At 36.8% G+C, this 23,020-nt stretch overlaps 1 protein-coding gene across 10 annotated transcripts in view; it reads left to right on the top strand.

The window, feature by feature from the left end:
• The window catches only part of PAM (peptidylglycine alpha-amidating monooxygenase), a 369,904-nt gene that overhangs the window by 81,811 nt on the left and 265,073 nt on the right, over nt 1-23,020 (top strand). The window lies entirely within an intron of this gene.

Raw genomic sequence — 23,020 nt, forward strand, 5'->3', positions numbered from 1 at the left:
GAGCACTTCATTTTCATTTTAACCTATTAACATGCATGTTATTTTCAAAAACATAAGCCTGGGCTTTTAATGGGAGCTTAGTCAGATATCTATCTACCATTCGTGTTTTACTATTTTTTTACCCACATGTTCCCTTTCCTTATGTTTTACCCAAAATAGCAATATTATACCCTGCATGGTATACCCTCATCTTTTTGTCATGAAACTGCAACTTCAGATGTCATAATCTTTGTATTGGAAGAAACCTTTCAATCCATTCTGGTCCAAGTTTGTTTTCTTCCAGCAATGGGGTAGACCAAATCTGGTTTAAGGAAACTCTCAGTATTAGAAAATTTCTTTATACTAAATTGAAATCTGCTTTCCTGTAAATTTGACCTAGTGGTTCTTGATCTGCCCTTTAGAACCACACAGAGTAAGTCTGATCTCTTATAGCCAATAACCCTTTAATATTTGGAGACGATCATCATGCCTCTCCTAATTCTTCTGTTAGTCATTTAGCATTTATACAACTCTACCTAAGCATTATGCTAAACACTGGGATACAAAAAAAAAGGCAAAACAAAAATGCCCTTGCTCTCAAGGAACTCACAGTCTGATGAGGGAGATAACTATTTTACAAACAAGATATTTACAAAATAAATTTGGAAATCGTTTCAGAAGGAAGGTACAAGATTAAGAAAAACTGGAAAAGACTTTTTATAGAAGATGGGACTTCAGCCGAGACTTGATGGAAGCCAGGGAAGGTAGGAGGCAGAGATGAGGATTCCAGACATGACAATGAAATGCCATGAATTTTCATGCCAATGAAAACACTGAACAGGAGGATCTTGTGTAAGGATAGCAAGGAGGCTAGTACCACTGAATTGCAAAGTACATAGGGATGAGTAAGGTGTAAGGAGACTGGAAAGGAAGGAAGTGGCAAGATTTTAAAGAATTTTAAAAACTAAGCAGCATTTTATATTTGATCCTGTACATAATAGGTTACCACTGGAATTTATTAGGGTAAGGAGTGGTAACATAGTCAGACCTGAGCTTTAGGAAGATCTGTTTGATAGCTGAGTGGAGAATGAACTGGAGTCCATCTCCTATCTTTGGAGGAGATAATTGAGTCAGGGAGACTAACTAGCAAACTATTGCAGCAGTCCAAGCTTGATGTGATGAGGGCCTACATAAGCATGGTGGCAACATCAGAGAAAAGAAGGGGACATACATGAGATGTGGTAGTAAGGTAGAAGCAGCAGTACTTAAGAGTTGATTAGATACGGGGGATTGGAGCTGATGAAGATGACATATAAGTTGTGAACTGATGTGACTGGAAGGATGGTGGTATCTATCTTAGACAATAATATGAACATTAGGAAGAGGGTAAGGTTTGTAGGGGAAAGATAATGAGTTCATTAAGATATCCGCAGGACATCCAGTTCAAGATGTCTAAATAGGCAGCCAGAGATGTGAAAACGTAGATTAGGAGGGAGTTTAGGGCTGGTCAAATAGGTATGAGAGTCATCTTCATAGAGATAATCATTGAAACCATGGGAGCTGATGAGATCACCAAATGAAATAGTGTAGAAGGAGAACAGAAGGGGAACCAAAACTTTTTCTCCTGGGGGAAGTCTATAGTTATTAGATATGACCAGCAATGGAGACAGAGAAGGAATAGTGAGATTGATAGGAGAAGAAGCAGGAGAGAGGAATGTCACAAAAACCTAGAGAGAACAAAGCATCAAGAAGAGGGTGCTCAACAGTGTCACAGTCTGAGGAAAAGTCAAGAAAGAAGAGGACTGAAAAAAGATTGTTCAGTTTGGCAAACAAACAGATCATTAGTAACCTTGGAGAGGGCACTTTTGGTTGAAACTCAAAATATTCTGAGTTGCTTCAGCTGTTAGCCAAAGGATATAATTTTGTCCTTTTCAACCTGATCTTTTTATTCTGTATGTATTTGTTAATGTTCTTCTTAAAATATCTGTCTAAAAATGAACACAGTAATATAGATGTGAGGTAGGACAGAACATGATGGGATGATTTATTTCCTTTGTTTTGTACATTAGGGAGGCAGAAGGGAATAATAAAAAGTTCTATGGGCTAGGTACCACAGACCATACTTTTAGTATCAGCTCATCTTAACCATGTGGCCTTTGGTGTCTTACCTCATAGATCCTCATTTTCCTAGGACATAAAATGGTGGTAATAATACCTGTTCTCCCAGTTGCACAAGATTGTTGGAAGAGTGGAATGAGGCAGTGTATGAAAGAATTCTGAAAATTGTAAATCACTATATAAATTTAAATATCATTATTACCAATATAAAGGTTATTAGTCAGTGATCTCTCTTCTCTCTCCCTCTCCCCTGTCCCTGTCTCCCCCCTTTCTGCCCTGGCCTATCAATTTGGTGAAGTCCTCAATCAGCTTGATGAGCTTACAGGACAACAAACATTTGTAGGCAAGTGAGGGACAGCTCCCCATAGAGTGTGGTGAGGATATGCCTAGTGGTACCTTATTTAAAGGACTTGGTGATTCCTGATTGATTTTCAAAGAGTGGATTGCCTCAGAAATGATTCGGTCATGCAGATCTTGTCAAAAGGACAACTCTTGTTAGAGAAACAACCTTCTTTGTCTACCATAAAAGTGAGCTCATAGACCAGATCAGCACTGTTCTCCTTTGTACTTATGTCCTGTCTCTAGAATTATGTAAAGGGAAAAGAGAAAGTTTTATCCCCACCACCCAGCAATAAATTATTTGTGGAAGAAAACCATGACATGACTAATTAATAATAATAGTAATAATAAAACATTTTATGGTTTGTAAAGCATTTGACAAATATTTCATTATTCATCACATCTAATCATATTATCATGTTAGGTGTTATCATTATCCCCATTTTACAGATAAGGATAATGAGATTCACAGTGACTTTGTCCATAATGTAGCACCAACGCAATATTCACAGTGCCAACGGCGACTGTAAATATGCCAGCATATTGCTCAATTGCAAAATACAACAGACTCTCCATATAGAAAACAGAAGCAAAACATTTATTCAGATACCAGAAAACCAAATCCCCAAACTAGAAAGCTGAATCCATCATAGTAGCAAAAATGTTAATAAACCATAACACTACAGAGAGCCACACAATCCTTTAGCCTTCCCACAAACCAACATTTATTCACAAGTCTAACTCTCCCTTGGTGCTTTCTCTCCTCCCTGCATCTCTAACTGCTCTGACTTCTAGCTTCCTGTGATCTCTCCAACCATTCAGCAAACTCCTCCCACCACAATCTCCATGTTATTAGGGGGGCAGGGTATATCTTCAAAGCAGGGAAGGTCTTCAAATTCCCCTAAACTTATTAAGGGACAGGGAAGATCTTCAAATTACCATTACATTCAACCCAAAGATCTTTCATGTCTCTTACATAGCAAAAATACACTAACAACACATTTCATTACATAGGTTAATGGGAGTTTAGGGATAAGTGGTGGGATAACTGGTGTCAGCAGAACTTTGCAACAATATAACAGGAATAATAGAAAATAAGCACATAAAACATCTTAGTGTGAGGGCTTGGACATAAACACCCCATCTTCCCCCCTCAAATGAACAGGGCTCAAAATCTTGGGTTAAGGAGCAAAGGTCTCTTCTCCCATAACTACTTCCTGCTGAAATTGGACACAGAGCTGTCCCTGCCCCAAGAGGTTCATTCGAGGGGTCAGTTCTTTAGCTGGCATCTGGAGCTTGTTTGATGCAAGGTCCAGGGGTGATACATCACAGTCATGGACAGGGGGTAACATCCGGCTTAAGTGATCAGGCATCTGAAGGTGGAGGGAACTAAGCCTGCAGGAAATGAACCTCACAAACAAGTTTAACAGACAAAAAAAAAAACAAAAAGAAACAAATGTAGTGTCAGCTGTGCTTCTGGAATCCATGAAATTACTGTCATACCCTCATTCAACAGTAGAATATATGAGTTAAGAGTATAATTTGGTAAACATCTTCTGAATGAACAACAGTTACTATATTTCCTATGTGCTATAATTTCTGCAGCCTTTGGAGCATCATCTGGTTTTTGCTTTACCCATACTTTAGCTCTCAATTTTATTCTATTAGTAGAACTAAACCCTTCAGTTCCTCTGATAGTTATTTCAGAAGGAGGGTCAGTTTTCACAAGGGGTATTGTTTCACAAGAAATAATAATCACTTGAACTATTCTATCATTTTTATAAAACTATACAGGTTCTTCTCCCAAATTTTGGAATGTCACAATAATTTCTCCTTGATAATTAAAATCTATTGCTCCGGTCAATACAAGTATACGCTGAGCTACTAATCCTGATTTAGGAAATATCTTCCCAAAATTATTTTTAGGGATTCTCCTACATATTCCAGTAGAGATGTTTCTTATTTCTTTTCTATCCAAACAAAAGTCTTCTAAACAATGTAAATTCTATCCTGCCACGTGTTCTTAGATACAATACTGGGACATTGTGCCTTGCTATCCAATACTCAGTATTCGTATTGTTTTGTTTGGTATGTTTTGTTGTTTTCTTTTTCTTTTATTTTTTGGAGGGCAATTGGGGTTAAGTGACTTGCCCAAGGTCACATGGCTAGTCTTTTTGTTAAGTGTCTGAGGCTGGATTTGAACTCAGGTCCTCCTGACCAGTGCTCTATTCACTGCGCCACCTAGCCTCCCCTGTTTTCTAATTTGCAGATTTAAGGTCATCATTCTAGCTAGAGGTGTACTTTCGACATGATTTCGACACCTTTATGTGTCTGATGTAAGATTTAAACTCAAGTCTTCTGATCACATCCAGCACATTACTGGCTATTCATTGAGCTTTAGAGGAGACTGTCTAAGAAAGGACTTCCTCTCAAGGCAGTTTATTTAGGCACTGATTGTTGATAGATTGTTTAAGCACTGATAGAAGTGTTGAAGCATGTGGCAGAAGCAGTTCTGTGTGTGACCTAAGTGGGGAGCTCAGGAATAGTGCAGCTGATCCCCACTTCATGTTGAGAAGAAGGAGAGTGTTGAGTTTGTAGGTATGTAGTTATGGAATCTGCCCTTCTAGCCACAAGGAAGGGAGGTCTCATGGGAAATACCAGTCTTAGTGTCTTGCCTGGTAGGTAACCCTAAGTTTGAGAGTTCTCAAGTTCAAATATTTAGGCATTGGGACCTTCTAAAGAAAGAAAAAGATCACCTCCCATGGATCCTGAACAGGAACTAGAGTTGAAAAAAGAAGAATATGACTCATGTAGCCCCAGGAGGAGGTGAAGGATAAAAACTGTCATGGTGAATAGAAATCCCAGCCTTACTCCTCCCAATACAGTGCAGAAAGAGGACTGCTTGTTCAGCTGCCACCAAAGTATATTGTTAGAGGGGAGGTGCTATCTAAACGATAAAATGATATTAGACTTTGGTGTGGGAGAATGGAGAGAAAATTCTTTAGCATCCTGTGAGAAAGGGGTAATCACTAGAACTTCAGAGAATTGTCCCAATGACAGCTTCAAGTTCACTTACCTTTAAAGCGAAGTTTATTATGACTTGTTGGCATACTTTTTGTTTTCATTTTATCTGCTTCTGAATTCATGAATCACTTGAGTATGTTTCTGTATATGTTCACGGATCCTAGCACTTAGTACAGGGCCTGGCACATAGTAAACACTTAAAAAGTTCTTATTGACTTAATTGTTTTAGTTTCTCTGAGTACTTTCTGTCTTTTACATGTTTTGTTAAGTGTAAAAGTTGTCCCCTACTTAATTTGCATTTATTACCTTGAATGTTAATGTTGGAGTAGTTGGTTGAGTTGAATTGCATCAAATGTACAGTTCTATAGATTGGACAGAATAATATTAAAAATCTAGAGCATCTCCTAAAGCCTTGTGATATACTTGACATGAGATCATATTGTTTACTTTCTGGCTTCAGATCCCAAGCACCAGGACATAAATAAGAGGAGAAAAGAAAAGTTAGCTGGCTAACTGAGAGTAGAGTTGTGCACAGAAAAACAGACAGGCAGAAATAGAGACTTCTTCAGTTGACCTATTAAAGAGACTTCAAAATGTGGATTGGCCTGACTGTGAACTAGAAGGAAGTCACTTAGCAAAGTGACTTCCAGTAGCAAAGACATAATCCTGTGAATGTCTACTGCGGCCAGCATAGTTGGTGGGCTAGCGAGTGGTGAGAATAATGAGACAGGGGTGTAATCAATAGTCTGTTTATTACAGGACCATTTCATACAGAGCCAAAGATGCAAGGAGCTCACAGAGTTTTTATGCCCCCCCCCAGGAAAATGTAGACACCCCCAAAGAGTGCAGACAATGTAGAAAGATCCTACATCTAAGAAATGCAAATAATGTAGAAAGAGCCTCCCTTAATCCTGTTTACTATTTACCCTTGCTTTAAGGTTAGTTACTTATTAGGGTATTATTCTAGGATCATATTGGGAGGCATAAACAAAAAAGATTACATGCCCTCTTGCTATCTGCCCAGTAACCTTTGCAGAGAACTGTATAGCTCAGGGGAATATACCTAGTGAGGTCAAGCGACCCCAAAACGTTCCCTTCATAATACATCCTCTTGCTTGTCTGCCCTGTAGCTTTTCAGATAATAATATAGGGAAGGGGAACATTTCATTAGCAAAGCAGAGAAACTTCTGAAAGTTCCCTACAAATGTCTTTCTACTAATTCTAGTCTTGTCAGGTCATGTGTAAGAATTTGGATTAAATTACTTGATCCTCTGATTTGCATCCTCAAAGCCTGCTTCTCAGCTACCTACCCTCAAGGAATTAGAAACAAAAATGGTACATTCTACAATCCAAGTTTTATTCTTAAACTGATGGTTTTTGGTGATATTACCTGCTTTTATGTAGAGATCTTTTCAAAAGGAGAAGCCTTGCACTGCAAAAATAGAAAAACCACTTCCTTGGTCCATCACAGAGTTTATTGCTGCCACACCACTTTTACAAAATCTGTTCTTCTGACAGGAGTTGAGAAGAGATGTTCAAGTATTAAACTCCTATTCCAAACAGAAGGTAAAAGAATAAGATATTTATACTGTTAGGAATCTCTTAATAGACACTTTCACCTTCATATAATCAGTGTTTTTAAGCAAACTAGTCAATGTAACCATTCCAGGTATATTTATATTTGGACTATTCTCTTTATTGTCCTGTGGGCATAGACCTGGCACGGGGAACCTGCAGCTTTGAGGCCGCATATAGCTCTGTAGGTTCTCAAGTGCTGGCGCTCTGACTGAATCCAAGCTTTATAGAACAAATCCCCTTAATAAAAGGATTTGTTTTATAAAACTTAGACTCAGTCAAAAGGTCACACCCGAGGGCCTAGAAGGCCACATGTGACCTCGAGGCTGCAGGTTCTCTACACCTGGCATAGACTGTTAAAGCGTGAGGGTCATGGTGGGCCCTTTTATAGTCAGAAGCACAGAAGCTACAGTGGTTGAGGGTCACTTCAGGAATTATCCAATTTGGGAATTGTTGTGACTTCCTAGGATTCCTTCTCCATGAAAAGAGAACCAGGAGGGCCTCTCAGTTTACCTTGGTGCATCTTGTGCCTCTGATTACATTTGCTAAATAGCCTCATAGTCTATGAAAAGCTAATACCAAAGTGGTAATACCATAGGGATGGCCTATGATCAGTCTATGCATTCAGGCCTAGAGGCAGATGAGCTTAGGTCATTTTTGTTCTTACAAGGGTACGGGTAGAGACTAGTGTGTGACAGTGCTGTCCTCACTTGTCTTTTCTCTCACTAGTGTCGCTCACTCGGTGACCTAATCTACTACTATAAGTTTCATTATTATCTCTATGCAGATGATTCTGTCTAACCCTAGTCTCTCTTCTGAACTACAACCTTGTAGTACAACCAACTACATATTGGTGACTCAAAACTTGATGTCCCACAAACATGTCAAATGTAACATGTCCAAAAGAGAGCTCATCTTCCATTCCCCCAGACAGGTTCGTATGATGAACATCTCTTTTTCTGTTGAGAGCATTAGCATCTTTCTAGTTTCTCTGGTTCACAACCTCAGAGTTATTCTCAACTCCTCACTCTCCCTCCTTCCACATGACCTGTCAATGGTCAGTTCTTGCTATTTGTGCCTCCATGGCATCACTCACATCCATTCTTTTCTCACTGTTCACAAACATTACCTTAGTTCAGACCTGGACCACCTCTCACTTGGACTATTGCAATGGACTTTTCCTAAATCTCTCTGTCTCAAGTTCCTCCTTACTCTGATCCATCCTCTACAAAAATGTCAAAGTGATTTTCCTTAAGCAAAGGTCATATCGTGTCATTTCCCAGTGCAAAGTGTACTGGATTTGGAATTAGAGGACCAGGGATTGAGTCTCATCCCAGGTAATTACTATTAGTGTGTTCTTGGGCAAAATACTTCCCTCAAGTCTTCACAACCTGGCTCCACCTCACCTTTTCAACCTTACTATACATTGCTTCCTGTTTACCTCTTTATCACCTAGCCAGATTGGACTTTTTTTTTTTTTGCTGTTTCTCACATATGGCATTACATATCCCTTCTCTGTGACTTTGCACTGGCCATCTCACCTCTGCCTCCTGGAATCCTTTACTTCCTCCCAAACCTTCTATATGAAGCTTTCTTAATTCCTCCAACTGCTAATTTTGTCCCTCCCTGAGCTCTTTGTATCTGTTTTGGCTTTCTTCTCTGTATACGTACTTATGTACATATTTGTGATATTCCTATAAGTGTATGTATATTTACATATAGATTGTCATATAGATTTGTCATTGTTCAGTCATGCAGTTGTGTCTAACTCTTCCTGACCCGTACGAACCATACTGTCTGTTAGTTGAATTGTTCTTAGCAAACTTGCTAGAGTGGTTTGCCATTTCCTTCTCCAGTTAATTAAGGCAAACAGAGGTTAAGTGACTTGCCCAAGGTCATACAGCTAGTAAGAGTCTGAGGGTGGATATGACCTCAAATCTTCCTGACTCCAATGCAAGCCCAGTACCTTATTCACTGAAACCATCTATCTGACTCATACACAGAGAGACAGAGACAGACAGAGGGAGAAGGGGAAGGGGAAGAAGAGGAGAATAGAATCCAATCTTTGGCTAAAATAGAGAATATCAATGTTGTATTCTTAATATAGACCACAAAACTTACAGACAAAATGTATATGTGTATATATGTATATACACATATGTTGTCTCCCCAGTGGAATGTAAGGTCAAAAGGAGTATTGGTTTCATTTTTGTCTTTGTATCCATAGAGCCTAACACAGTTCCTAGTATGTAGTAGGCACTCAATAAATGCTTGTTGTTGTTCATAGTGTCTAAGGCATCCATGTAAATATGCTCACTGTTCCCTTGGGAAATGTGAGGAAAATTATTATGACATAGTGACAGGGTTTCCATTGGTTCAACTCCAACCAATAGTTCTGGGCTGAAACTAAATCTCAAGTAACAAGAGACTTACTGCTTCCTCAATCTTTTGACAGATAAATTATCAACAAATAATGGACTTTCCAATAAGTTGTAAGCTTTAGCTATAAATCAGAACCTCCCTAGCCATGTCTAAACCATGCAACTTGGGTCTTTCTCTTCATTCCCTTCTCACTTGATCCTAGATCCTGCTCCCTGGAACTCTGGGCTCTGATAGGAGAATTTTCACCTACCTTGGAAACAGGCTTAATATTACTTCCCAAACCATACCTCTGTGCACATGCCTTAACCGCCTTCCCTTTATGTATCTTCCCCCATTCTAACATAAGTTCCTTGAAGGTGTAAGCGTGAAAGGTCTTGATTGCTTTTATGTGTTTCTTGAGTATTTAGCAAGTACCTCTCACATAGTAGTTCATAAATTATCTTAACTAATTAATTATCTATATCTTTTTAAGTTTTGTGATCTATATGAGGAAGACATTATTGACATTCTCCATTTTGGTCAGAGGTTCTATAGTATCTCCCGATGGTGATATCTTTTGTTTTCATCCTTATATCTTTACTTAAATGCCCTCTATCTTGAATTTCCATGTATATTACAATTCCACTCCTCCTTATATGAAATCTGTTTCCATCCCACCAAGTATTAATGACAATAATAAGGGAATTTTCACTTTTTAATATACAAATATCAAAGTCATTTTGCTCATTACCCAAACTATATATTTTTTTTATCCAAGGATGTAAGAATTATATCTGAGCCTCTTCCCAGTTATTTTCTCCAATGACTTAAATGGCATTTTTTCCATTGTCAATGTATCATTCTCCCATCAATTTACCATTTTTCTTTCTGTTGTGTACCTGATATAACTGTTACCTTCTATAGTGCCCAGCTTAAAAGTTGTTTTTTTTTTTCTGGGATTTTTTTTTTCTCTTTCATTGCCAGCAGAGGAGATCTAAATGACTTCTTTGCTCTTAACAAGGAAGACCAAAATAAAATAAAATAAAAGCTTCTTTACTGCCATGTGTATAATAAAAAGTTCATTAAATAGTCATGCCTTGAAGAAAACTGGGGAAAATTTTTTTTTACAGTCTCTCTGATAAAGGTCTTATTTCTCAAATATATAGAGAACTGAGTCAAATTTATCAGAATACAAGTAATTCCCTAATTGATAAATGGTCAAGGGATATGAACAGGCAGTTTTCAGACAATATAGTCATGTAAAATGATCTAAATCATTATTGATTAGAAAAATGCAGGTTGAAACAACTCTAAGGTTGTTTCTATCTATCAAATTGGCTAATATGACAGAAAAGGTAAGTGACAAATGTTGGTGGAGATGTAGGAAAATTGGGATGCTAATGCACTGTTGATATAATGAATGGATCCAGCCATTCTGGAGAATAATTTGGAACTATGCCCAAAGGGCTATAAAACTGTGAATACTCTTTGACCCAGCAATATCACTTCTAGCTCTATATCCCAAAGAGATCAAAGGAAAAGGACTTATATTTACAAAAATATTTAGAGCACCTCTGTGAAATTGAGAAGATGCCCATCAATTAGGGAATAGCTGAACAGGTTGTGGTATATGATTGTGATGGAATACTGTTGTACTATAAGAAATGACAAGTGGGGCAGTCCCACAGTATACTTCCCACCAGGGAGGTATGTGAAACTAATGACAGGTCTATAGTGGCCATCTCAGCTTATTCCTCCCAATCCATAAACTAAAATCTGAAACTTGAGGGAACAGGAAGTCCTTCCTTTTAATGACCTGCTAATTGTCTTCATCTCTTTTTTTCCTAACTCTCAAATACTCACAAAGACTTCACTAAAATAATCTTTCAATTTAAGCAAGAAATTACCAAAAGTAGGAAGAAATGAAAGTATAGATTTCAATTACATTTTCCATTGATTTCTGTTACTCTGGATGCATCATTGCTTTTTCAGGAAAAGGGGCTAGAGCAGGAGAGAAGAAAGGAGAGAATGTTAAAATTTCAAAGGTTAAAACAGAGTTCAGATATCCATTCAAACAATCCTCTTCTTCCCAGATTTAAAATGAATAAAATCAAGTGTAGGAGGAAGGTAAACATGTTGGGAGCCAATGTACCATTAAACTAAGAAAGAAAATGGGTTGATAATGTTAAACTTAAAAACATAATTTGCCATCATGTCACACCAGAGGGCCCTGGAGAAGCGAATAGTGGGCATGAGTATGCTGCAATAAATTGCAAATAAAGAATTTCACAGGAGAAACCTTATAAACGATATCACTAGAGATTTGTGATTGGAAAAACAGATGGGTTGGTCACATAGTGACAGTAAGGGATAATCAACTGAGGGCCTGTATGTTCCTTTGTTATTTACAAAATGTCAGGAGAGCTGGATTAAAATCAGCAGCAGCTGAATGGCCCTCCTGGGCAAGGTTTCTAAGGAGGAGGACACGCACAAGATTCAGCTGGGACAGAAGGACATGAAAGGGTTCTAACCTGCATCATTAGAGGGAGAACTGATGTCAGTGAGATCTTAGATATAGTGAAATATCCTACTATAACCTGTTGTAATTAAAGTAAAGGTTTAATTTCTTTTGATCCATTGATATTTTAAGTAAACTTTAATTGTAACTATTTAGGCAATGAAAGTAGCTAATTAATTTGTAATAAAACTAAAATGCTTGATTTTTATATTGGACTATGTTGTCTCTGTATAACTGAAATTTATATTCTGTCTTTCCTTTAAAAAGCCAATCCTGTAATATTTATAAAGCTGAAATAGCATTTACACCTGGGTTTATAATGGAAGCATTGTAGAATTCGTGTGACTCCTATGGCTTTTAAGAATATTTATGGATAATCTATCTTTCTAATTCAAAAGTAGACTTGGAAAAAATATGAAATTAAGTTAGTCGTTAAAGAGTGTCTACTTTTGCACAGAAACTTTGGAATATTCTTAAAACTTTTAAAACTTAAAATTGATCAAATTAGACCTGGCTAGTGTTTATTAAGAATTCCTCTAGGAAGAATTTTTTTATTTATGTAGCTTTAACATAAATGAAAATGAATGGAACCCAGAAAGTTTTTTCCCCAAACCTTAGTAGTGATAATCAGATATAAGTTCATCTGATTGATGCTGATGTCAGAATAGTTTTTCATATAAATAACTGATTTGATTTTTAACATTCCTTGGCCCAGTTGAGCTTGTAAATATTGTAATGTGTGTATACATATACATATAAATATATACATATATAGGAATACAATTTTTGACATTGTAAATAGTGAACAAACCAGCCTAGGAATAATTACTTTGCATCATATCTCAATAAAATTAAATTAGCTTAAAGTAAAATTGTTTTTCACTCATTATTTCAGGCAAGCTATTATAATAAAAGTTATCTACAATAGTTGGTGGCTTAATACATTCTCTCTTTTTCCATCTAAAATATTATTCTTTTACTTGATTATGATAATACTATTACCTTCTGCCCCTGGAGTAATATATTATTCTTATTGAAGGAACCAGAATCTCAAGGAACGTAACAAAGCAATATAAACATATAATACCTGACCTCTTTCTGCACTTTTTTTTTTTAAAGCAATCGGGGTTAAGTAACTTGCTCAAGGTTACATGGCCAGTTATTTCTGGGTGTGATGCTGAGTATCTGAGCCCGGATTTGATCCAGGTCTTCTCAACACTGGAGCCGGTGGTCTTACTCACTGTGCTACCTGGCCGCCCTCTTTCTGCACATTTTGTTGTTCACATTGTTTATTGTTGTTGCAGTCATGTCTGACTCGTGACCCCACGGATGGTGTCTATGGGGCTTTATTGGCAGAGATACTAGAGGGGTCTTCTAGCTTCAATCAATCCATCAATAAGAATTAGTAAGTTATGCACCAGGGAATTCAGAGACAAAAATGAAATGGTTTGGGGGAGGCCAGGTGGTGCAGTGAATAGAGCACCTACCCTAGAGTCAAGAGGACCTGAGTTCAAATCCAGCCTCAGACACTTAATGCTTACTAGCTGTGTGACCTTGGGCAAGTCGCTTAACCCCAACTGCCCTTACGAAAAGCAAAGGAAAAAAAAAAGAAATGGTTTCTGCCCTCAAGTAGCTTCCATCTCTGTGTGAAAAAACCTATACATGTACATACATACATATATATATATATATGCTTATACAAAATATTTACAACATAAATGTTAAGTAACTGGGGACAGGAGATTAAGGTCCCTAGCACATAGAGAGATCATGAAAGACCTCCTATATAGTGTTGGTACTTGAGCTGAGATCTGAAGTCTCATATGAGTCAGATGTACATTTCAGGTATGGGAATACCCACTAAAAAGTCACATAAGTGAGAGGTGATGCATTTGAGGAGCAACAAGGCTAGACTCCAGAGTACAGGAAAGAAAGTCGTATGTATCAGGCTGGCAGGGTCCTTGCAAGATGCCAGGAGCAGGTTGTGAGAAAGATTTTAAGGGTCAAACAGAGGAGTTTATATTTTATACTGAGGAAATAGGCTAAAGCTTATTGCATAGGAGAGTGACATGAATTTTAGGGGGAAAAATACCTTTAGCTTTTTGTGGAAAATGGAGACAGTCATGAGCGAGAGAGAGCAGTTGGGTCATCACAATAGTCCATGTAAGAAGTGGTGAAGGGGGCAGCTAGGTGGCACAGTGAATAGAGCACTGACCCTGAAGTCAAGAGGACCTGAGTTCAAATCCAACCTCATACACTTGACACTTAACTAGTTGGGTAACCTTGAGTAAGTCACTTAATCCCAATTGCTTTGCCTTACCCCCTCCAAAAAAAAAAAGTGATGAAGGCCCAGACAAGGGTATTGATTATGTCAATAAAAGGACAGAGAAAAAGTAAGAAATATGGTGAAGGTAGGAACAAAAGGATTTAGCAATGATTAGAATTAGGAATTTAAAATAATGCTGAGATTGTGAACCTGGGAGACTAGAAGAATGGTGGCATCCTCAAAGGAAATGAGGGAGTGTAAAGCCAAGCACGAGCAGCTTTCCAGAAGAATGCTACTGTGAACGTTTGAGGTTCTGATTACGTAGTATAGTGAACACTCTATTCAATAACAAATCAGAGCAAAATATTCACAGTAAATCAAGGTACAGCATTCACAATGTTACAACTTATCGCAGATAATCAAAATACAGCATTCATAACAACATATCATAGAAAATGTCCACATAGTATTCACCACAGTGGTCACACAGTTTTGAACAGAGTATAATCATTTAGTGAATCACTTAGTAACTCAGTCTTTCAATCAACTCAATCATTCAATCATCTTTAAGGAGGCTTGCCTCCTTAAGGGTCACAAAATACAGTAGTCAAAGTTCTCCACTCATGGGGCACACTACGTTACAATATCAGTCACTACTCAGCACTCTCTTAAGGGGTACTGTAAAATACACAGGCCATCCACCCCTCAGTCACAAATAAGCTACAGTCTTCTCAGTCAGTACACAGAATCCAAGTAAAATCTTCTTTCAGCTTGATTTGGGGTAGTCTCTCAGATTCCCTGGATCCCCTTCCATGGTCTCAGCTCCTACCTGGATTCACCAAACTGTCACTTGGATTCAAAGGCAGACAGCTCCCAATCTCTTGTCCGGCTTTCCATGCTGTTCCTGTTCCACGCTGAAGCTCACAGTGTCCAGTCCACCTTAAATCCTTCTCAATCTCTGTTCCCAGGAAGTCAGAGTTTAACAAAGTCACAAACAGGATTAGACGAAGTACCAGTCATGCCTCCTCATACTTCAGCAGCTCCCAGAAGAAGCTGGTAGCTCCCCAGCAGAAGCTCCAGCTGGTTCCCAGAATCAAAATCACTTCACCCAGGTTCCCAAAATCAAAATCATTCTCTCCAGCCTGGGCCTTTCTTCTTCAGCCTCCTCGGCAGCAGCTGCTTCTGCCTCCACGAAGCTTATCCCAAGGAGTTCTGACTCTCCCTCTCTGGGGCTTTTCCTTATATACAGTATTGCTCCTCCCTATGCAGCCCCTTCCTGTTACATCAGAGGCTTAATTTGAACTAGGTGCTAAGTACCTCTTAGCTTTCCAATACAAAAGGATCAAATTAACATTACTATTACAGGGAGTTCAGAAGAGGGATGGATTTGAGAAGGAGGAAAGCAATAAGTTATATTTTAGACATATTGAATTTCAGATACCTAAAGGGCATTCAGTTTGAAATGCCCAAAAGACAGTTGGAAATAGATAATTAGAGCTTAGGAGAGAAAATAGTGATGGATATTCAGTTCTGGGAGTCATCTGTATAAATTCATTAAACCCATGGGAACTTTTGAGGACTTGAACACAAGATCTCTGACTCCCAAGCCAGTGATATCCCCACTAAGTCTGCCCATAAGGAAAGAGTGCTGTCAAATACTTACACATCAGAAAAATGGCATGATTTTTTTCAGTAGAAGTGATATTTAAGGTATTACCAGCTGGGCTCTACTAATTTATAAGGATTGGCTAGAATATGTTCCAACTCTGAAATTCTGATTCATGGACATGTCACTGAGGTTTTCTGAACTTCAGGTTTTTTTAAATCTGTAAAATAAAGGGGCTGGACTAGATGGTGCCCAAGGTCTCATCTTTCTAAATCTATGATCCTTTGAAAATAACATCATTTTTACTTCATTTTTTTTTAAACTTCAAAGAATCTCTAGGATAATTTTCAAAGAATGATGTCATATCAGTGTTGATAAAATTAAATGTTAAACATGTAAAATAACTGCTTTTTCTAAAAGAAGCATTAAAAGTATAGATTAGTAGAAATTGGGTGAAATATAAGCTACAATAAAATCAGTTTAAAGTATAAAAAAAGCAATCAGCAGCTTTTCTACGTTGCTATTAAATTTGGGGATATGCCCAGTACTTCAGTCATTTTAAGAGTCTAGGTAAATTCTTTCTTAATCCAGGATTTTAAAGTATTTATTGATAATATTTTTGGAGAAAAGTGATTCTCCTTCATTTTTTATTTTTCCATTTGATCATGTGACTATAAGGATAGATTCCAGATGTTGGATTATTTTTGATGGCTCTCAATTGAGGTTTGTGATTTCAAAAAAGAAAATATTGCCTCATATAATGACATCCTAAAATAACTGTTTTACCCTGGTCCTTTCTGGTGTATCTTAGGATGGACCTTATATCCATCATTTACTTTCCATTTCCATTGCCATCAGGCAATGCCATCTCTCATTTTTGGACTATGATTAATCTTCCAACTAATGTCCCTGCCTCCAGTCTTCCCCCTTCCCATCAATCCGTTCAACACACCAAATAAATCTTCCTAAACAATTATGTTCTATATGTCATGTTCTTACTTAAAAACTTTAAATGTCTTCCCATTCTTTCCCTGTAAATGAATGTCCAAAATATTTAACTTGACATTCACAACTTTCCACAGATCCTTGCCTACCTCTCTAACTTACTATCTCACTAAACAAAGTCTCCTGTCCAGTTAAACTATTTTGCTCATTACTCCTTGAATAAATAATGCTTCCTTCTTTACCTTTATTCCCACTGTCTTCCTTACCCAGGATGTCTTTCCACTCACTCTTATACTTACTTTAAGGATAGCTCAAGTCCTGATTCTTCAATAAAGCTTTCCCTGATCTTAGAATCCAAAATAATCTCTCTCTCTATTTTGAACTCCTTTAAATCATTTTGAACTTATTCAAATGACATTGTATTGTAAAGGTATTTATTTGAACTTATTTGCTATATACTGTGTTGTAAATGTATTCTATATTGAGTATATGTACATGGATTACTACCACTACTACTACTACTAATAATAATAATTCTTCAAATTTTACATGAATATGTCATTAAATTATTGGTATATTTCTTGTTTTCCATCCCAAAGTTCTGGGTTCAGTTGTTGTTCAATGTAGAATCTTTACTCTAGACAGAGTCAACTCATATAAAGTCTAAAGAGCACTAGATTATAATGATAGGCTATAGTTATGGAGCTATTATTAATATAATGCCCTCTTTCTGTAGCTAATTCATGAACACCTCGAGTATTGGGACCCTGTGTTATAATTGTTTGTATCTGAATTCAGGTCTGAACCCAGTCACTTACTAGTCATGTAAATTGAACAAGTAACTTTAATGTGTGTACCTCAGATTCTCCATATGTAAACAAAGTGATTGAACTTACTTGATATTGGAAGTTCTTTCCAGCTCCAAAATACTAGGATTCTACATCCTACCTTTTCTTAGTACCATTTTTGGTGATTTACTAATGCTTCCTTTAGTATAGGAACTACACAAGAAGGAAATTTCCTCTACCAATGTATATCAACAACTGTTCTGAAACCTAGTCTGAGAAGTCGTCTGGGGCTGTTTGAGGAGTCACACAATCAGTATATGCCAGAGGCAGGAATTCAATCCAAGTCTTCCTGTCTTCTACCTTTCTATCTACTGCTCCATGCTGCCCTGATGCCATATATATGTCTATGTCACTATGTGTGTATATACTGCCTATATGTGTGTGTCTTCTTACTTGTATATATGCATACAGACTATGTACATACATATATACGCACATAAATTATTGATATTTCTTGTTTTTTTTCCAATTGGATGTAAATATTCTGAGGGCAGGGATCACATATAATATAATGTTTTATACTTAGCCCTTAACCAAGTGCCCAACACATAGGAGGTATTCAATAAATGCTTGTTGATGCAGGTGGTAGGTGGAAGGAAGGCCCCATGGTTGGAAACACATACTGATGAAGGTAAAGAAGTTAAGGAAAAGGAGAAAGTCTTTTGCAGCAAATACATTTGATGCTGATAATATAGAAAGTATGACTGTCACACAGTGGAATGGTTCCCAAAATCCCATATGAAAATTGGTCTCATTGCATTATAGTCATATGTAATATTATCATCTTTTTTTAGTTTTTGTCTTTAGGCAAGTCATTGAACCTGTCTGAAATTCTATTTCCATCATATATAATGTAGCAGTAATACCATATTACTAACCTCACCTCACAGGATTGTTTGGAGAATCAAATAATATAGTTCATGCAAATTGCTTTGTTACAGTAAAGCAATATATGAGTTATCATTAAAATTATATCCTCTGTCCCCCAACTAATTTGTGAACTTTCAGTGTAAGGACTCCATATTATATTTATTTGTATCTCTCAGAGGGCCTTGAACACAGTAGAGACTCAATAAAATTTTTGTTGGTGTTGATATTGATTATAAATAATGAGAAAAAAATAAGTAGGGGCAACTTGTTTCATTGTTTTTAAACTATCCTCTGATCTTTTGATGGGGAGGAGGGGAAGGGATATTATAATTGGATTGACTCATTTTTAAGATCAGTCATGGATAATTAGCAATCTTCAAAACTCTGTTGACTCTGAAAAGAAGAATATGTCATTGCTGATAGGTTTAAATAGACTCACATATAGGAAAGAGACTTTCCTGATTCCCCCCTCCCAGGTTCTACTGCTTTTTCTATCTTGAAATCCCAATGAATATATTGTATATTTATATCTCTCTGTGAATGTCATGTTACTTAAATATGCTGTGAACTCCTTAAAAGCAGGTACCATTTTGTTTTCAGCATCCAGCACAGAATCTTGAATGTAGTAGAAGCTTAATAAATGTTTATTGAATGGAAGTGTGACAGTGATCATTGAAATGATCCAGGGTAGAAAGCAATTACTTAGCAGGGAGGATGGGAAGGGGTAGGATTAGCAGAACAGATGATCCAACCAAGTTTCCTTTTTTGGACACTGAAAGAAGGAAAGCAGGAAACAGGCAAGAGTAACTGTACAGTAATACTCTAGGCTAGGGGTGAAATTGGAACTTTTACTATGGGAAAAGTCCTACTTGGTGGAACCAACCTGCTAGGCTTTCTACACCCAATTATTGGAGAGTTATAGGACCAAAAAAGTAATTATTTCCTCACCAAGTTTGCTTCGTATAACTATTGAAATGATTAACATTGTGAGGGAAGGCAAAGTCTCATCCTTGGTGGTTTTGTTAATGTTGACTTTCTCTTTGAAAGTAAAACTCAAAAGTAAAAGATTTCAAAAGTATGACTGAAGTACTTACACTGTGTGCATATTTATTTTGATTCAGTATCTATATGTACTGCTTAATTAAACTTAAATATTTTAATGATATCTCATTTGCTATATCCTTGGAGGATAATTGCAACTTAATATGGAATTTCTCCTCTAGTGTGTTCTGTTTTTGCATAACAAAGTAAAATAAAGGCTGCCTTAATGAACTTTTATCTCATTACAATGTTATACTGATGGTGATTTAAATATCAAAATACAAGGGAAAATTTATCTTCTTATGTTTTATGCCCTTTTAAGCAAATAATTAATACTGCCTAACCCATTCATTTTTTTTCTGTAGCTAAAATTAATTTTGTTATGATAACACCTACTGTTGAAAGATGTTGATCTCTTCTTTGAAGGCAGAAAATTTGTATTTTCTTTTTTTGTTAGCAACTTTGATGGTAAGCATGTTATGTAAAAATAAGACTGTTATGATGATTTAGGAAGAAGTGAATTAGACTGAGCTAAATTTTAATTTGGTAATTATTCCAAGTGAAATCTCTGACTTTTAGTTAAAGAGGAAATCTGAGTGTTTTATTATTTTTATGTCCTAAAGATTTTTATAATTTCTGCATTATTTAAGTCAACCTTTTGAACACATCAAAAACTTTATTCCAATCAGATTTACTCATGAAAGATAACACAATCTGTCATGTCCATGAAAGAAATAACTTGGACAATATGCTTATATTCTCCTAAATATATCAAGGTAGAAGAAGGGAACCTGTCAATCTTTTCAGTTGCCTACAGAGTTGATAACAATCTCTGAATTAATGGTAAAACAGTCTATACCAGTCATTAAGATGGATGAAATTATTCTAGCCAAACGCCCTATTATATTACTTTTATACATATGAAATACCATAGATTCTTTTGAAAGTAAAATAGAAAACAAAGTCAGAATGTGTATATGTGTGTGTGTGTGTGTTTGAAAAGAAAACCTGATTTCTGTTAGGTTCTGATGATGAAGACTTAAAAGTAGAAGGAAGAGAAAAAGTGGGAGTGGTATTTATGTGTTTTGTTTCTCTATCAAAATTCCATGTGAATTTACCATCCTCTCTCAACTAAGAAACAATTGTAACAATGAAAAAACTCTTAAATTAGGCAAAACAAATGCCTCTAGTGATTGAGCGTGAGAATATATGTACTGACATATATTGTACTATATATGTATTCACACCTATAGTGCCCACTGTTCTACTTACTAAAAGGAGGAAGTATTTTTCATCACCTGTTCTTCAGGACCAAGATTAGTCACTGTAATTAATTAGAGTTAAACTTTCTTTCAGTGTTGTTATTGTTTTAACTTATAGTACTATAGTGGTTGTGCATATTTTTTGGTTATACTTACTTCATTCTGCATTATTTCGTATAATTCTTTCCCTGAAATTTCTATAATAAAATAATCATAAGACTTTGGTGGAAGAGAGAGGGAAAAGGGAAGTGAAATCACTGATATAGAGCTAGAAGGAACATATAAGGCCATTTTGTCCAGCCCCTTCATTTTATAGCAGAGGAAACAAGCCCAGGGAGGTTAGGGAGCTTGACCAAGGTCACACAAGCAGTAAATAATGAGCTTCAGAGATGGGATGGATATTCCATTACATTTCTATCCCACAATTTATTCAGTGTTCCCCAGTTGACTGTTACCCATCCACTTTTTTTTTGCTGCCAAAAAAATCCAACACTTATTTTCCTTTTTTTGGAGGGGGAAGAAGGCAAGGCAATTGGAGTTAAGTGACTTGCCCAAGGTCACACAGCTAGTAAGAGTTAAGCATCTGAGGCCAAATTTGAACCCAGGTCCTCCTGAGTCCAGGGCCAGTGCTCTATTTACTGCGCCACCTAGCTGCCCCAACATTTATTTTCAAAGAACATTTCCTTGGTAAAATTTTGAATGGATTTGTAGATTAATCCATGACCTTTAAGTGAAGTTAAAAAAAAAAAAGATAATTTCTATTTTTTGTAAATCCCTGTTTATTTCTTGCTTTTTTTTTTTTGGCTAAATTTTCCTTCTAGAGTTTTCTAATATGAGTAACATGTAACCCAAAAGAGATAAATTGATCTTTCTTCCCTCCTCCCCACCAGAAAGATTTAAATATTATAGTTGCTAAATTTCTTGCAACCATGTGTGATTTCTTTACCTTCTGTAATTTTGAATAAACTTAAATATAATAGAAATATACATAATTAAGCAATAATGAGCAAACTAATGATTTTTTTTAAAACCATTAACTTTCAGGTAGTTGTCTTCTTAAGTGCTTTAGATAAAAAAAATGTCTGCCAATGTTCTAAAAGTAGAGAGACAAATATTAGTAACACCTTAATCTGTATTATTACTCAATGGGGAACATTCACAGGGGCCCACATAATATAAATTTATGTGCCTTAAAGCAGTGTAGAGATGGCAACTAGGTGGCACAGTGACTAGTGCACTGGCTAGTCCAGAAGATCTGTATTCAAATCCTGCCTCACATACTCACCAGCTATGTGACCTTACACGAGTCACTTAACTTCTTTTAACCTCCATTTCCTCTTGTGAGATGAAATAATAATAGAGTCTACTTCACACAGTTGTTGTAAAGATCAAGTTAGGTAATATGTGTAAAGTACCTTGAAACACTATATAAATGCTATTATTTTAAATATTGTTATTATTTAATAATAGCATAATAATGCCTGTAATAATATCTAATCATATATAATAATAGTATTGCCTACTATAGTATCTACTAATACTACAGTATAGTGTTGTTATTATCTTGAACATTTACTTCTAATAAAGGTTGTGAATTGAAAGGGTTCAGCTGAGTCCAACTTCTGCAGGAAAAATTTAAAGGAAAAATTTATTGAAGAAATGATCACTAAAACTGATCAGGAAGAATTCAAATCAAACCTCAGACATTTTCTTGCTGTTAGACCTTAGGCAGGTCACTTAACCTCTGTTTTCCTTAGTTCCTCAACTATAACATGAGGAGAATAATAGCACCCACCTTTCTGAGTTGTTATGAGAATCAAGTGAGAGCATATTTATTTGTAAAGCACTTAGCATCAGGGCCTGGCACTGGGTTCATTGACTAGTAGTTGTTGTTAGAAAACAGCTTTATCTCCTGAAATATATTCTGAAACCAGTGGGATCTGGGCCCTGGCCTACTGGAACCAACCAAGGACCAAGAGAGTACCTGGCAAGGAACTGTGTAAGAGCGGTAAGTCAGACCTTGGGGCCCTCTGAGAGGCCTAAAGAAAGCCTAGCTTCCAGTAGATGACTACCCAGGGAAACAGAGAGACACAGTGCTCTTCACACATCCCCAGATAAGCACAAACTCTGATATTCAGTAACAGTGTCAGGAGGTCAAGGAGATGGAGACAAGGCAGGATGCATCCAGAAGGCACAGAGCCAGTGTAATCTGGGATATCAGGTCAGCATCCCTCAGGCCCTTCCCAGGGAACAAAGCCAACTTCCAAG

The sequence above is a fragment of the Petaurus breviceps genome, unplaced genomic scaffold (genome assembly GCF_028583685.1).
Source record: "Petaurus breviceps papuanus isolate PSGF00001 unplaced genomic scaffold, PetGlider_PUasm1.0 184, whole genome shotgun sequence".
In the NCBI taxonomy this organism is placed as follows: Eukaryota; Metazoa; Chordata; class Mammalia; order Diprotodontia; family Petauridae; genus Petaurus; species Petaurus breviceps.